We start from the raw sequence: 18397 nt of genomic DNA, 5'->3' as shown, positions 1-18397 counted from the left end.
CGAGATGGGTGATGTACCGTGCTTACATGTGAGCGACACAATGATTCCTTAACGTTTCATCTCCTGCATTTGGACGCACAATATATAATTGTTATTACATTTGGTGTTCCTTTCCTTTCATATATTATTAATTATCGGACTAATGCATATATATAACGTTTGCTCAATAGCACTTCATTCTGCGTACACACATGCTATGTGATGAACTGCTCCAGTGGCAACCATTCATTAAACTCGAGCGCGGAATAACACATTAGTCGGACATTAGACAACAACAACACCACGTAAGAGGTGCATTGCATTCCCTGGAGGGAGAAAAGAAGTTGCAAGAGGGAACGAGTCAATTTCGTGCGATTAAATGGACACCGCAGTGTTGGTTCACGTTGGAGCCACACGTCTCCCTTTCATCTATGAATTGCATTCGTTCTGCTATGTAAAATGTTACTTTCCCCCCGTCGTATCTGTGCTTGTTCATCGCATGTGGTTGTAATTAGAATGAAGTTAAGAGCTTCTACAACCATGTACATGGAGCAATTAGAAACCCACAATGAGTTGTGTGTGTTAGACTATACAAGAGTGCACTGGCCTGGAAGTGTGTGTGTTTCTTCATAAACACAGTGATTAAATATGCATGATCACTGCGGTTATTGTAAGAGTAGTATAATTGTAAAATGTAACCATTCTCTACGGCCGTAAAGATGCATTTAACACTCTATTTGTTTTTGAGGTGAAGCTGATCGTCATGAACTGAGAGCTGTGTCACTTAAAGTGCAACGTTGCTTAGTTTAAATACAATTAATTTGGTATATGATATATTATACAACTGTGCGGGCTTTTGCTATTTCGGATGTGGACTTTAAATAAAGGGTTTTCTCACCTGATTTTAAGCTCCAAAGAACAACAGTTACTAACAAGCCACCGGATTGATTGCTTTCATCAGTCACAGCCCTAATTAAATGACTTTTAGGGTGCCTGACCATTCTAAACCCATGTCTCGTAGGGTCAGGACATCGGGGTATTGGGAAAACACTTCCATTTATTTCATAAATCTTTTCGGACACTTGAACAGCCATCAGTATCTATATCTTTTGGAAATAGGGAATGACAGTCCCTTGTAGCTTAATTCACATGATGTTAAATTAGGCTGTGTTTAATTTCTTGGAACCAGCTGTGTGGTCTTTTCTACATGTGTGTTCGCCAATCACTGTGGAACCTTAGGCATCTTAGGCCCTATATATTTACAATATTAGTTGACAAAATACCTATATCTTCTTGGTTCTTTCGGTAAAGTCACGTAGAAGGGAAATAATAAAATAATAAAAATTAAACAATAGAATAATTCTCACGACGTTTCGGCCACAACGCAAGCAACCATCCTCAGGTGAAGAACAGGTCCAACCCAGCTTAAATATATGCTGCCAAGCGTGGTGGTGTTCATTCAGACACTGTCTTTCCAACAGACCTGTTCTTCACCTGAGGACGGCTGCTTGCGTTGTGGCCGAAACGTCGTGAGAATTATTTTATATGTTTTATTTTTATTGTTTTATTATTTCCCTTCTACGTGACTTTACCGAAAGAACCAAGAGGATGAATCCCTGCAGTCACGAAAGCTTTAAATCGAAAAATACCTAGAATTTAAATCGGCAGCAATATAATCAGAAATACTCTAGAACCACGCATCTAGCAAATTATATTGTATCCAATGAATATGTTTACACGTATGACATAATATTATAACCATACATTGCAATTTTGTTGTTGTGTATATTTGTGTAGAGTATGTTTGTTAGACTATCATTCCTTCAGAGTTACTGACATATCAGCACAGTACAATTTTGTGCACAGCCATTAGTGTTATTCCTACAGGGGGGCTGGCCCCGTCATAGGCATGTGGAAAGCACCCCACTGGCTCAGCACCACCAATGGACATGAGAGCCATGCAGTTGCTCGTTTGAGCAGGAAGAAAATGTGATTATCGACTTGAGTATGTTCATAATATCACGCTCAGAATGTATTTTACAATTGTCTATGATGCAGTTAGAGGTAACATGCATTTGTATGCTATTTATAACATTGTATTGCAATGTTTGTAGCGAATGGGCAGGATTTGGCACACACTGTACCTGATTGACAAACGTGAATTGGTAAAGTTGAAAGCCAAAAGCCCCAGTGAGAATAAGCGTTTGCTGATGGCAGAAATGGCCATCTCTGCCAGTAAAAAAAAAGAATGTCTCTATATCAACGTGAAATGTTTATACTGATAGCCATTTAATCCACTTATCATTGCTCTGGTCCACTTAGCATCACTGAAAAAAAAACCTTGAGTTATTGTCCCCAGCGAAGTAAATATGTTGGTTTACATTCAAGAATAGCAGACTTGGCATATTACTGTGACACTTAGTTTATGTGTACCTGAGCAACAAACCCGATGCAGTATCCCAATTTTTCCTGGCAAACATTGTAGGTGAATAACATACTGCAGCGATGGTGAGCAAGCTGTTGGACAAGCATCTTTCCATGTCAAGCCATCCCCTCCAATTCTTGTAAATTGGATAACAGGCATGGGATAAAGGGACCGCGTATGTGATTTTCAAGGCTTGGGTGTTTTCATCCCCAGTTTAATATGTGTGTCTTGCTGTGTACGTTTGATTCCTGGTGCACCGTGGACATTAATGCTGTGTAATATTTGAACCAATGGTTGGTGTTCCCAAGGTCAACTTAGCCTACGATAAGTATGGTTGTATGTATGTTGGTATGGGCTGGTTTATACGTACATTATCTTATATAATATCCCAGTTAGGGAGTGACCCAGACCATCATCCCTCAAGAGTAAATATTAAATGCCCTGAAGATTGGTAGTCATATAGATAGACTGGTCTCCACCATAAAAATGTGGAATGGATTATCTTTTTTCAGTCTTCTACAAAAATGAGCACTGTCCAGTGAACATTTGGGAATTCGTTTTGAATGTCTTTTATAAGTGGTAGGTCCAGTAGTTTGTGTGTAACTCTATAATTCCTTGGCCTGGGTTTCATTTACACCAAAGTACACCAGTGTCTGGACCTCATTTAGGTTGATTTAGCTTAAAACCGAGAATATGGGTCTGATACAATGTGTAAACATGCTCACTGCTTTAAAAGTCAAAGGTGACCAAAGAGTACTCTGAACAAGGGGTGATCGTCACACAAGGTCATGCCACCACACCTTACCATTGCTTCATTCCACCTTGATTATCAACTTCTGGGTGTCAATACATCTGTCTCTGTGATCTGCTCTGCTCTATTCTACACATGCCCCACCGATTGCAACAATTGTTACTGATTGAATCTACAACACATTGTTGCCATGTTATATTAACACCCCTACCGTGTTTCACCCTTATCTTTGCCCAAAACACAACTCCCCTTCAGATTTCATTATTGCCAATGTGAGTGCTCAATACTTCGTTTTGTTCCAGCAGTATGTACAGATTGGTGCATTGTACCTGGGTACGTGCATGCTATTGGTGGCATAGTGATTACGGGGGTCAGCAATCAATATACACGGCTTTTCAATCCGAAATTCAAGTCAGATTCCTGTATTTGAAACTGCTGCATGACAATATATGTCTGAGAAAGTGTTGCATTTTCTGATGTAAAAAAAGCAAATGCCATATATATCCAGCATTGTAGCTCCAAGTCAAATGCCAACAGAGAATAAAACATTACTGCAAATACGTTGCCATATTTACCATATCTTATTCATTATTGCGTTTTAAACTAAGGATACTGATCAAAAGTAACTATTTAAAAAATGTCGACTAACTGTTCAAAACTCCAGGTTGTGTACTGTATGTGAATACTCTAGCGATTTAACGTGGTCCCACGTGTGTATTAATACAAACAGCTGCGTTAATGCGTATCCATTCTCTCTCAGGAGTTTGGTGATGTCTTGCAAGCAAGCCTGCAGACGATTTATCCCCCCTCGCGAACCAATAAATCGTCCCAATTCAGGGTCACAATTCGGTTTTAATCTATACCTTTGATTAACAACGGTGCATTGTACCACCTCTAGTGGCTGCAGGAGTCATGTGAGCCAATTTAAAGCATACAAATAAATCCGCTTCTGTCCACTCTGTCCCGCAGTTTGTCGATTGGTGGGTACAGTGCAGGTATTACCCAGCTCTTCCAAGATATCTGGCCGTCTAGAGGGGCTCTCTAGACCCTTCCACCGGCAGTAGTGTAAGCAAGGAATTTGCAGAGCTAAACTTTTACCAAAACGATCGAATAATTTCTCACGAATGCAATTTGATGCATATATCATGAGAATGAGAATACATATTAATCCACGAATCAATACGTCATTACACCCCTTATAACCTAAACTATTGTTGATCCTGAGGTAGGGATGGAAATTCCATATACTTGTGACAGACACCCTTACCCATAGAGAACCAACTCCAGTCTCAGGACAAAAAGTAATATTAATTTCTTGAAAAGAACAGCCTAAACACGAATCCTTAGTGAATCACTCCACTCTTGGAAAAAGAGAGATTGACACTCTTTCACCAAAAAAGTATGGTTTAAATAAATATTTTCCAGCATGTGAATTTAATTTATATTTTGACAGACCAAGACATAATTTACAGATTGTGTGCAGCAGATTAATGTGACACCGTTTCTATATGGCGCAGTGCATAAAATATACGCACATATACCATTACACAACAAAGTTGCTGCTCAGACCCGCAACAGTACCTCCTTTGGGACCCATGACACAGTCCATGAATTATATCCCTACGTCCCTAATAACAGTTGTGCCTGTGGACACTTATCATGGTGGTTTCCCTACTCTTGGTGGCCCTGTGGGGTCCAGTCTCCTCGTCTGGTAACCACGACAAGAGAACTCATGTCAGTTTGTCATGTAGGGGCTATCGATATTTACGATCCTATTTTCCAGTGGCGATCCATCTAGCAGTGAGTTGAACATGGCTGATGATGATGATGATGGCAGTAGTTGCACACACAAATTGGAGTATCAGTGGAAGTACAAATGTATATTGTAAAGAATGGTGGGAATTCATCGTAAGCCTGTAACAGTCTAATGACACATAAATGAGCACAATTATTATTGTTAACACACCCTTTCTGCTGAGTTAACACAACAGTGTTCAAACTCATGCAACAGGTGGCTCCCGTGATGTCAACTTAAACTTTCAAATCAGACTTTTTTCTGCAGTTCAATAAATGTATGCATTTGTGTAAGATATTAAATATATATACAAACTACAGCGGGGCATTGGGATGATTGAGATGAGATGTGATGCCAGGGGCTCTTAGATGCTCGGAGCATTTAAGTACCAATATATGCAAATTCTTATATTAATACACATACATAAAACTTGTGGAACTTTGTATGTTAATAGATGCATTTTATAGATCAACTGGACATATCAAAATAACATCGAATTTTCATTATTTTCAGAGCACCATATTATGCTAAAAGACAGTCTGTTTGATAGATTCCTCTGCTATAGAGATTTACCATTACCTGAAATTAATAATCACAGCCCTGTGTCGATCCACTGCTGGATGACGGCCTCCACGTTGGTCAGTGCTGGTTGCTCAAGCAGGACCGATGACTGGTTCAGATATTACTTGCCACTGATGTTAACCGTGGCTGAGTATCGAGCTTAGGTTTGTTCAGTACATTGCGCAGTGCTTCAGTACTCTACTGCTCCCCCAGTCGCCCGGAATTTAGATTCGTTCGTGGTAATTACCCAATAGAGATGTGTATTCAATCTCCACTTGCATGTGTAGTGACTGTGACTGTCACTGTGGTGCCGGGCTTACGAAGCCACAGCAGATAATGTGTTGGCATTATTGTTAGCCCACTTACTGGGTGTAGTACCAGCCCTAGCGGGGCTTGGGTGAGCGCTGGTCAGCGCGGAGGCACCACGTAGAGTGTGCGGTGCGGGCTCCCGGTGAGGGAGCGAGAGGGAGTATCAGCCAGCCAGGGTTACGTTGGGGCATGATATGCTGGTTGACCTGCCGACATGTGACCGGGTGATATTGGAGGGGGGCCACCGGTGCACAGGGGCCACTGGGCGGTCACGTGGTATAAAAGAGCTATCGGGAGCCTTTGTGAAAGAGCTCGAGAGATCTAGAAGGTGGGCGGGGCGAGGGGCGGAGACAGCCCCAGCCCAGGCCTTATATAACGGGGCCCCGTGAGGGGCTCGGGGTTCTTCGGGTTGTTGGTGAAGAAGAGCCACGTCGGGTAAAATAAGCCTCTAGCCACGTGGTCCGGGACCCAGCTTGTGGTCCGGGCCAGGATAGCGAACCGTGTCTAGTTCTTTCATAGTGTGGCTAGATGTGCATTCAACACCCAAGTGTAGGTTGTGTTATGTCATGTTGAGTTGGTGCAATAAATAGTGTTGCTCCCAAGACAACGTCTGCGACTCAGTTGGACTCACTACACATGTGTTCCTTACGCCAGAAAAACCAAAGAAGACACGTGTTAACTTTTCTACATGGAGCCACGTGACAGCAATTTTTTCATATTACAGATGTAATGGGTTCAATTATTCGCATACTTGAACTTGGAGGCAGCATGTTTTATTCTACTAACATCACAGTAACTCTTAATAACATAGGGTGGTGAACCACCGCTCCTATACTAACTATATACACTTGGGCGGGAGATGGCTATTTACACACTGAATGGGACAACTACTAAATCGGACCAGGACAGCCAACACACTGCCTGGTCCACGTGCGCAAAGACCGGAGACCGAAGACCACGAGGACGGAGGTTTGTTCCCAGAGATTAATAACCCAAATCCCCACCCGGGGCTCGGCTTTTATCCGCTGTGGCGTGGCCAGGCCCCGCCCTTGGCCACGCTCCTTTTCCAGATCCTTCTCGACGGTTCAGGACACACATCACATGTTCCTCTCACCTCCTTGTAACCATCTCATCCGGTCACGTGCCTCCTCGGGTTTACTCAGCCTCTTCCCTGGTATGCACACTCTGGTGCCAGGGAGAGGCTCCGCACATACAGTACCGCTCACACGGTACTATCGCTATACTATAGTGCCATCATCAATGGCACTACACAGAGCATCAAGAGGCAAGAAGCTGAGCCAAATGTTCTGCAGACTCACCTGTCATATGTGCGTGTTTTATATGAGTGGTGTGCCTTGATGTGGGTTCGTAAATGTTAAAACATGCCTTATTTGAAGTTAAAATATATCGCCAAGGCTTCTAATTTTGCAATGCAGCAAAAATGAACTTTGCGCAACGTCAGTCACATTGGAATGAAGAATCGGTTGTTATTTTTTTTGCAGGTGTAGTGGCGTGACACTGTATTACATCACCAATTGTTGAGTGAGCAGCTCGCAATCAGAAGGTTGTCATTTCAAATCCTAGTGGGGAATTCTTCTTCGTTGTGTCTCCTGTCCAACCTCTATGGTATTTTCCCAATAATCTGCACAGGCCACCGCTTCTGGTTTTAGCATTGAGGAGGGCATTATGGTGTTGCAGTGCATCTCAAGAGATGATCCATGGTTTGCTTCTCCTGACCAGGACAGTTGGGAATTGACACAGCCCATCATCCCTCCGGGATTAATAAAATGGGTACCAATGTTGTGGTAAGTAAACAGTGGCTGTCCTTTGGATAGACTTGCCCCCATCATAGAAACGTGAAATATTCTGGCTCAGGGCTGTAAAGGAGAGTTGAACTCCACCTCAATGCTCAAGTGAGAAATAAATAACTTGTTTTGAATTGGTGCAGCGATGAATTTGGTTTTATGAGTGGGCATTCATTTTGCAAAGTAAAAAGGTAATTATACGTGCATAGCTGACCAGTTTCAAAATGTAGTTATGCAAGTGCACCATGAAAAGTGCTTATGGATGTTCTGATTAGGAGTTATTAGACGTTTGTGTAGCATCTGAAGAATTGTTCAATGATAAATTAATGCCCTTGTGCAACATAGTGCATAAATGCAACCTGATTTATGGCATTAATAAATAAAATCTTATCGACTATGAAAATACAATGCTTTCATATGATTGCATGTGAGGCGTTGTTATTATTTTTGCAGATTTACAAAGCACTGTACGCATTTCCAATTAGAAGGAATGTTGTATGAGAGTTGCTTATTTCCCAAACAAGTATGCACGGAATACCAGACAAATGAAATCTGTCTTTCCTCTTGATTGTCTGTCAGATCCCAAATGCGGCACGCAAATAGATGGCGCATTCCTTGTGAAATGAAATCCTTCATGGCCTTGCTCCTGCCGACCTCCCTGATGAAATTCCTCCCTTCCCACCCTGATTCTTTCTCAACCAAAATGACACGTCCTTTTCTTGTCTGCGAGCGTGTGTGTGTGAGTGTGCCACATATCCACGATTCCCCATCTACACCACTGCCTTCCTTTCTCTGTCCCTTTGTAAGATACGAAGCAATCGTTTTAGCATTATTCACTTCACCTATGTGAAGAAAATAAGAGGAGCGTTAGATACCATTGGGGTAACTATACATGGATGAGCGTGTATCATTGTGTATGTGTCTGTAGCGAGTAGTGCCATAGTTATAATAGGGTTTTCCCCCTTCTGGCAATAAAACAGGTGTTAAGATGTTAAAATACCAAACTGAAACCTTTGCAAGGAATCACGTCTGCATTTACCACATATACTTGTGAACATGCACAAATGTATGTGCATTGTCTTTGAAACTGATTGGTCTACACCAGGGGTCGGCAACCAAAATAACAAGAAGAGCCATTTCTTTCCAATTCGGTACAAAATTCAGTATTTCAAGAGCCGCAACGCATCTGAGTACATATTGTACATACGTACATATCGTCAAGAAGCAGCCCGTAAAGAGCCGCATGCGGCTCCGGAGCCGTAGGTTGCCGACCCCTGGTCTACACAATAGACAGCTTTCTGTAGAGCCTAGTCCAGGGGTCGGCAACCTACGGCTCCGGAGCCGCATGCGGCTCTTTACGGGCTACTTCTTGACGATGAGTACGTATGTACTCAGATGCATTGCGGCTCTTGAAATACTGAATTTTGTACCGAATTGGAAAGAAATGGCTCTTCTTGTTATTTTGGTTGCCGACCCCTGGCCTAGTCTCAAACAGTGTTAGACCAGAGGACGCCAAAAGGCGAACAGCACAAAGATAACGGACTATCAGGACATTGAGAGCTCATGATTCCTTGCAAAGGTTTCAGTTTGGTGTTTTAACATCTTAACACCTGTTTTATTGCCAGAAAGGGGAAAACCCTATTATCATAATGTAATACTGGCAAAGGAGGTATCATGATAGTGGCATAGTGGTTAGCATCTTGCACAAAAATCCCAACCAACCCTGTTTTGCTTCCTAGATGTTTTATACCGCATCAGTCACAAGTGGTATTTTAACCTGAGCTTGGTCAATCCCTAGGTTGACTCAGCCTTAAATCAGTACCTGGAATATGTGTGTGTGATATCAGCATTTTGCAACCAAAGTTAGGGGAGTGTGAGCATCGCCGCACCACCCCTTCATGTGACACGCAGGCCACTAACAGCACTCTCCCATTCAAGATCGAAGGATTGGTGCTGCATCAATCATTGCCCTTATGTACATATCTCATATGCACATGCGCAGCATTGTGATAATGTTTTTATTTTCTTATTCACCAGGTTGACTTAATTATGTTTTCCCTTGTTACGTGAAGGGCCTCTTATATCTGTCGCATATAAAACCAAATATTTATGCATTTTAAATATATTGTAGACATACGGTACAGTGAGGCAAAAAAGTATTTGATCCCCTGCTGATTTTGTACGTTTGCCCACTGACAAAGAAATGATCAGTCTATAATTTTAATAGTTGGTTTATTTGAACAGTGGGAGACAGAATAACAACAACAAAATCCAGAAAAACGCATGTCAAAAATGTTATAAACTGATTTGCATTTTAATGAGGGAAATAAGTATTTGACCCCCTCTCAATCAGAAAGATTTCTGGCTTCCAGGTTTCTTTTATACAGGTAACGAGCTGAGATTAGGAGCACACTCTTAAAGGGAGTGCTCCTAATCTCAGCTTGTTACCTGTATAAAAGACACCTGTTCACAGAAGCAATCAATCAGATTCCAAACTCTCCACCATGGCCAAGACCAAAGAGCTCTCCAAGGATGTCAGGGACAAGATGGTAGATTTACACAAGGCTGGAATGGGCTACAAGACCATCGCCAAGCACCTTGGTGAGAAGGTGACAACAGTTGGTGCGATTATTCGCAAATGGAAGAAACACAAAAGAACTGTCAATCTCCCTCGGCCTGGGGCTCCATGCAAGATCTCACCTCGTGGAGTTGCAATGATCATGAGAACGGTGAGGAATCAGCCCAGAATTACACAGGAGGATCTTGTCAATGATCTCAAGGCAGCTGGGACCATAGTCACCAAGAAAACAGTTGGTAACACACTACGCCGTGAAGGTCTGAAATCCTGCAGCGCTCGCAAGGTCCCCCTGCTCAAGAAAGCACATATACATGCCCGTTTGAAGTTTGCCAATGAACATCTGAATGATTCAGAGGACAACTGGGTGAAAGTGTTGTGGTCAGATGAAACCAAAATGGAGCTCTTTGGCATCAACTCAACTCGCCGTGTTTGGAGGAGGAGGAATGCTGCCTATGACCCCAAGAACACCATCCCCACCGTCAAACATGGAGGTGGAAACATTATGCTTTGGGGGTGTTTTTCTGCTAAGGGGACAGGACAACTTTACCGCATCAAAGGGACAATGGACAGGGCCATGTACCGTCAAATCTTGCGTGAGAACCTCTTTCCCTCAGCCAGGGCATTGAAAATGGGTCGTGGATGGGTATTCCAGCATGACAATGACCCAAAACACACGGCCAAGGCAACAAAGGAGTGGCTCAAGAAGAAGAACATTAAGATTCTGGAGTGGCCAAGCCAGTCTCCAGACCTTAATCCCGTAGAAAATCTGTGGAGGGAGCTGAAGGTTCGAGTTGCCAAACGTCAGCCTCGAAACCTTAATGACTTGGAGAAGATCTGCAAAGAGGAGTGGGACAAAATCCCTCCTGAGATGTGTGCAAACCTGGTGGCCAACTACAAGAAACGTCTGACCTCTGTGATTGCCAACAAGGGTTTTGCCACCAAGTACTAAGTCAGGTTTTGCAGAGGGGTCAAATACTTATTTCCCTCATTAAAATGCAAATCAATTTATAACATTTTTGACATGCGTTTTTCTGGATTTTTTTGTTGTCATTCTGTTTCTCACTGTTCAAATAAACCTACCATTAAAATTATAGACTGATCATTTCTTTGTCAGTGGACAAACGTACACAATCAGCAGGGGATCAAATACCTTTTTCCCACACTGTAGGGATGTACAACTCATCTAGAGCAGTTTTGAGTGATATAAATATATTATGCTGCGTGTGAGTGTGCAATAAATATGTGCGCTCATTGTAAACAGTTCGCAATCGTTTGTTCATGTGTTCGCGTTGATCTAGGGTTTCCTCGAGGCTGACTCAGCCTTAAATGGGTAGGCCGTGCTGTGTGATACCACGAGCGCTGAGACAACAAATGTTACCAAGTGTGGTTCAGACAACCCCCCCCCCCCCCCACCATGTGCCATGCTGGCCATATGATCTATCGGGCTAGATGATATATATTTTGCAATGTCTTGCACATAGGCGGGTACATGAGCACATTGGATATTGCACTATTCATTCACTACAGCACCAGTGTCCCGGTTTGGCATGGACAGTCCTAATTTTAGTAGTTCTGTCCTGGCATCCACAAGCTTTTTGTGAAATCTTGATTTAAAGCTTTCGTGTGAAAATTAGTAAGGTCATGGCTTGGCGTTCTGGTTTCACGCATGACTCATGACGTGGAGAAACAATGGCTGGGATACTTGTGGAGTGAGTCGGGCTTTGCAGTGGAACTGGAAGGTGGAACCAATTTCGGAAAAAAGGAGGAGAGGAAGGCCACTCACTGGGTGAATGTGGGGCGAGTGGTAGAGTGGGCGTGGCTATGTAAAAATGGGTGTGGCTGATCTAGTGGCTTCCCAAAAACGCCATGTGACTCAGTTAAGAATTTTTTTTCTAGCCTTATTCACTGGCCATGCACAAATATCAGTGAAAATTGTTATACGATATGTCTTGGGATTTCTCTAGAATGACGTAGTCTCGTGTATTGTGTTCAACATGGATTCTGGGGTGACAAAGGGAACCCAGGGTATGAAATTGTGAACCTCACCACTTATCACTCACTATCAGCACATGTCCCAAGAGTTTATCAGGTTCATTGAGAGTCTTTTTATATGGTACAGTCATTGTATTATGTATCGGCTGCAAATTAAAATGATAAATAATGACAAAAAAGTATTCCTCAATAAAAAATGTAAAACGCTAAAGTTAACTCACGTTGCATTTGCTTAGATCTTTCGAAGTGAGCAGAACACGAGGTTAAGATGAATAAGTTTTACTTTAATGTCTAACCATCTCTAGCGCGCACCAAACTTTCCATGATCAAAAATGAGGATTGCCTGCCAACATTCATGAATCATATTTCATGAAGACCCAGTTAAAGGCAAAGGTAAACCTTTTACACAGCACTCGCAATGCTCCAGGAAGAGAGCCAACCCCTTAAGAAGAGAGTTAACCTAACTCTGCAACGCAGTCAAGATAGGTTTGAAAATATTTCATACATTACCCTATCATACACAATCCGCCAACAAACTTACTGGACTGTGCCTACTCAATACCTTGCAGTGAACAGGAACTAAGCTGGTTGAAAAATAGCATGCACGAAGTGAAAAGTGATTAGACTGAGTCAAACCCCGTGCTCTTCTATTTAAATTCCAGTGTAGTATTTCGCCAAAAAAAACTATTTAATCATTCAACATTGTGGAACCCGATTAAATGCATTCCAAAGAACACGTCATTATCCGATAGCCTTTGCAAGACCATAACTCAAGGCAGGAGTGAACACGAAATCCACCTCTCAGTAATGTGCAGGCAATTATAGTGAAAGTCAGTCATTGTCCACAGTGTCACGTTTTCTTGCAAAACGCTCATTAAAATGTCGTACACAAGTGCTTGTGTTTTTCGTCTTGCGTAAAGTGAAAAAGAGTCTCTGCGCAATACAATGAATCCACGTATTGAACAAGTGCCCCGTCCAATTCAGTTTGGTGGCCATTTTGAAGAAATGTAACCCAGACAGATCTGGGTTCATACACATTGTGTATTAGTTATTACACTGCATTTTAAGACAGCTGAGGTGGCGCAGAGTGCTGAGTCAGCAACGCTGATCGCCTGGGTTTGAGTCTTGGGAGTGGGTCATGATTAATCCGCAAGAGAAGCGCGTTTCGGGTCTCAGCACGGCCATCAATGGCTGTATACAAAAACCACGGTAGGCACATTTGTTTAATTAAACTTAATTTTGCAATGGGTTTTGGCGAAATCTCACTGAAGAACGCGTAGAGCAAATGTCGAAGTCCACTTCCTTCCTGTGCGAATGAGGACAAAAAATGCACTTCTGTGGGCCGTTATGTGGGATTTCCATGTGCCTTCTGCCTTTCATGACATGACACCAATAACACAATTAAAACACACTGTGATAAAGGCAAACATTATTTGTAAAGAGATGAAAAAATTAATTTTTAAGAAGAAGATTCATCTCGTTGAATTGCTCTTTGGTGTGTATTGTAAAATCCTTAAATTAAACCACCATTACATGTAATTGTGAGTGTAACTGTTCTGCCTTTCTAGATATGTAATTCAAAATGTTATACCACATATAATGCATTCATCCAAATTAAAATGCGCTGCTCAGACCCATTTCCGTTTTTGTGTAGATGCCCGAGATGAATGCTCTAGTTTTGAGTTTGTTTCCATGACCCTATATGAACAGCAATTTCATATTCTTCTCTCCCCTTTCAGAATATATGTTGTCGGAATGTCAGATTAGTATTCGTGCCGTGAAACGCAATATAAGGTGAGGCACACGGAATTTAATCGTGACTTTGTATTGTTGTGTTCAAAGCATGCATTGCACACGCCATTGCAATATCCAGTTGTGTCATTTCATTAATATCCAGCTCACAGATCCGGTACTTTAATACCTACAGGGAATTCAAATATAAAGCATTAACCTTGATATTTTAAGACCATTTTTACATATCATACATTCATACGATTAAACAAAGAGGTAGCATGTCCTTTAGTAATCCTGATAATGTGCTTTCCAGAGTATGCTTTCCAGTGCTTGTTATATTTGTTTAGTAGCACTCATTGAATATTACACCGTAGCTATATGTATTGCCAGATAGTGGATTTTAGGTTAGAAAACACAATCAACCATGGCCCTCTAGCTGTTTATACAGATTAGTTTTTCTTTAATATTGTCGCACTAAACACTGGGGGTCATAACGCTGACTGCTCATCTGGCATAATGTTTGCCAATGGGAGTGTGGGTAGAAAATCATGCAACAATTTGCCTTGACTAAAAAAACAAATGATGGAGATCATTGAGCACAGTCAACGCCAGACCAGCATTAGAATGCCGACGTTCAAGTGGTTGTGAGTGCGGTAGTCTCGCCGTGACACCACCCAGTTTGATTGTGTTGCGTGATTTTTACTTGTCTTATTTGTGACGAAAGGCATCTGCATACGCACGCGCTGATAAGCGGTGGTGCAGCATATGAACCAGGCGACCCGAGGTCGATCCCCAGTCACGACCAACTTCAGTGGCGAATATTATAACTGGTTCTGGACCTCCCCTAGATCAACTCGGCTGAAAATGAGTAACAGGGTGCAGTGGGTAAACGTCGGCCCTTCGGTGGTGCTGGCCACACAACCGTCGGTCGGCCTGCATAGGAGCTTGCTAACTGCACTTGCCCTAACAGCCTGTTAATAGGCTATAGGGGGGGATGTTTGTGCGTGGCACAAGTGTTATTTTGGACTTGCAATAATGAAACAAAGACTGCTGGGCAATGTTGACAATGCTGCCATGTTGAATATAACGTGTCAAAAAGCATTGATTGGAAAGGCCCATACCCCAGCGTTATTTCTTCAACGTCAGAGAGCAGACACATGCGCACACATGCACATTTGTCGAATGATACAATCCATTTGCTGTACCCTTGTACGGTGCATAAATGGGATGCTGGCGTGGTTTAACCATCTCTCAGTGCGGTAGTTGAAACAACGGTGAAAGCGTATTCAATCCCTCCCGCCTCTGCTCACCAAGCGGTATGAATGTGTGCACCAGACTTAGTTATGGTGGGGTAAAGTGTGGGCATATCTACCTCTTCTAAATGCCTAATCAGCGTGGCAGGGTCCCTCAAAATAACATCACGAGTGGCTTTCTAGAGTTTGCTCGAACGGAAGCCCTTCTGCCAGCAGTGGCATGAGTAATTGCAGGGCTGCACCTATATCTTCTATCATTAAAACAGACATGACTGGTGCTTTTCTCTCTTTGTAGTCCTGAGGCAGTGGTGGAAATTCCATATTCCTGTAATGGAAATTGGTCTATCTATGGGACAACCTCTCAATATCCACCAAAGAGGTAGAGCCTTAGTGACAATGGAGGGAGGATGGGCCTACTAATCAAGTCATACCATGTCATACCACATTTAAACAGACGTTTCCAATGAAGCAAAGGCAAAGCACACGTACCTGTAGCAGAGGGGATGCTTTACATAATGTATGGAGAGAAAAATAAAAGACAGAACTTGAGCGAAGGAGAAGGAATGAGCTTTTGTTAGGAACACTGACACCATCTTTTAATGTTTTAAAACGGCTGGTATGCAGTAGGTCGTTTGCTCGATCGCGACCGTGACGCCTGCTGCATATTTAGAGTTTGCATGTCACTCTCCCCGTGGTAGCATGGATTTTTCTCCAGTTCCTCCGCTATTTCCCTCCACATTTAGAACATGCGTTTAGAGTAGTATGGCAGCTATAAATGTCCACGTGATAAGCCACTTTGTTGAGCTATCATTTGTGGCCGGGTTGCTTCTGGTAAAATGTAAGGTTTAGTTTTTTTTTCTATAGTGGCTATCCTATTGAGACACAGGGTCTGCCAACTGAATGTTGACTCAAACTCAGCAATGTAGAGGATACCTACCCCTTACTCTTTGGACGAGGGAGACACTTTAACATTACAATATGTGACTTGACAAATAATAAATAGCATCGTCTGTTTTAACCTCAAATGGCCAATGTCTTAGATGATGGTAGATGGTTAGATGGTTCATTTTCCAGTCTGTTCCTATATATGTTTCCCCCTTGTTACATCATTCATTAATGCGGTTGGTCGAACATCCAAATGTAGGGCTCCAGAGCTTGGGCAATTGTTGGCGCCGGTTCTGATTACCTTGCAACGTTTGTGTGTGATTTTTCACCCCCAAGAATCTAAGAAAATGTCTGCATGATAGAAATGTATATCTTCAATGGAAGGGCAGGCCAAAATATGTTCTCATAAACACCCTTCTGCCAGCAGTGGCGTGAGAAAGTTGTTTGCAGAGCCGCACTTTTACGTTTTACAGACCCACATTGTATAATAATGTATACCGAGTACAATGCTTATCGTGAAAAGCGTGGTAAATTGGTTACGTTTATGGTGACATTACAATTCCACTACAGTGAATGGTCCTGAGCACACTTGTTACAGCAAGGCCACGTGTGGTCACACGTTTCACTTAACAACTGTGAGTATAATGTAGTCATGGGGAATCCAGTCTGGCATTCAGCTAAACGTGCGATGTGGGCGCATAGTGGTGTGGGCTCAGCCATTGCAAGACAAATACCCCCCCATATAGCCTTGGCAAACTGTTGGGGAAAGTGCTTTTAGCGAGCACCTATAAAGGCCGGCATAGCACACGAGGGGGTGGGTGACCAGCACAACGCCTGGCTGCATTTGCCTCCCCAGTGGCGATGATTACACATCGCACCAGATACTCATTTGAGGCTGAGTCGACATAGGGGAGGCCCAGGACCGGTTCAGAACATCTACAATGCTACATATGTTTTGTAATTGGCATTACTATTATTGTTGCTGTTATTTTACACTCAGGAATCTGCTTTTGCATTCGATTATCTTGTGATGGAGCCAGGCGTCCCATGAAAAATAGACTTCTAGTCTCAATAGGCTCCTGATTTAAATAAAGGCGATCTATAAATCAATGGACAGCAGTGGGAGGACATGTTCTGTGGAAATAACAGATGGTGAAATGATAGTTCAGGAGGGTCTAAAGGTATGTGACAAAGATGAGCCTGAGGGCATCGCTGCAGTAAGAATGACAGAGAAGGCATTGATTAGACGGGCAGGCAATCCATTTTATGTGAGGGAAAGGAGGAAGGCTTGGAGTGTCAGCAACATTGACAACAAGGATAAAGCATACAGTGAGGGAAAAAAGTATTTGATCCCCTGCTGATTTTGTACGTTTTCCCACTGACGAAGAAATGATCAGTCTATAATTTTAATGGTAGGTTTAATTGAACAGTCAGAGACAGAATAATAACAAAAAAATCCAGAAAACGCATGTCAAAAATGTTATAAATTGATTTGCATTTTAATGAGGGAAATAAGTATTTGACCCCTCTGCAAAACATGACTTAGTACTTGGTGGCAAAACTCTTGTTGGCAATCACAGAGGTCAGACGTTTCTTTAGTTGGCCACCAGGTTTGCACACATCTCAAGAGGGATTTTGTCCCACTCCTCTTTGCAGATCTTCTCCAAGTCATTAAGGTTTCGAGGCTGACGTTTGGCAACACGAACCTTCAGCTCCCTCCACATATTTTCTATGGGATTAAGGTCTGGAGACTGGCTAGGCCACTCCAGGACCTTAATGTGCTTCTTCTTGAGCCACTCCTTTGTTGCCTTGGCCGTGTGTTTTGGGTCATTGTCATGCTGGAATACCCACCCACGACCCATTTTCAATGCCCTGGCTGAGGGAAGGAGGTTGTCACCCAAGATTTGACGGTACATGGCCCCGTCCATCATGCCTTTGATGCGGTTCAGTTGTCCTGTCCCCTCAGCAGAAAAACACCCCCAAAGCATAATGTTTCCACCTCCATGTTTGACGGTGGGGATGGTGTTCTTGGGGTCATAGGCAGAATTCCTCCTCCTCCAAACACGGCTAGTTGAGTTGATGCCAAAGAGCTCCATTTTGGTCTCATCTGACCACAACACTTTCACTCAGTTGTCCTCTGAATCATTCAGATGTTCATTGGCAAACTTCAGACGGGCATGTATATGTGCTTTCTTGAGCAGGGGGACCTTGCGAGCGCTGCAGGATTTCAGTCCTTCACGGCGTAGTGTGTAACCAACTGTTTTCTTGGTGACTATGGCCCCAGCTGCCTTGAGATCATTGACAAGATCCTCCCGTGTAGTTCTGGACTG

The 18397-nt window shown here is 42.8% G+C and overlaps 1 protein-coding gene across 3 annotated transcripts in view; it reads left to right on the top strand.

Moving 5' to 3' along the window:
* Nucleotides 1-18397, top strand: part of GLRB (glycine receptor beta) — a 186260-nt gene that overhangs the window by 885 nt on the left and 166978 nt on the right. The gene's annotated exons all lie outside the window — the stretch shown is intronic.

Source organism: Lethenteron reissneri, chromosome 16 (genome assembly GCF_015708825.2).
Source record: "Lethenteron reissneri isolate LAM-NWPU_2019-01 chromosome 16, ASM1570882v1, whole genome shotgun sequence".
Taxonomy (NCBI): Eukaryota; Metazoa; Chordata; class Hyperoartia; order Petromyzontiformes; family Petromyzontidae; genus Lethenteron; species Lethenteron reissneri.
Note: the sequence above shows the minus strand (reverse complement) of the source record. Positions and strands in the feature narration are given on the sequence as shown.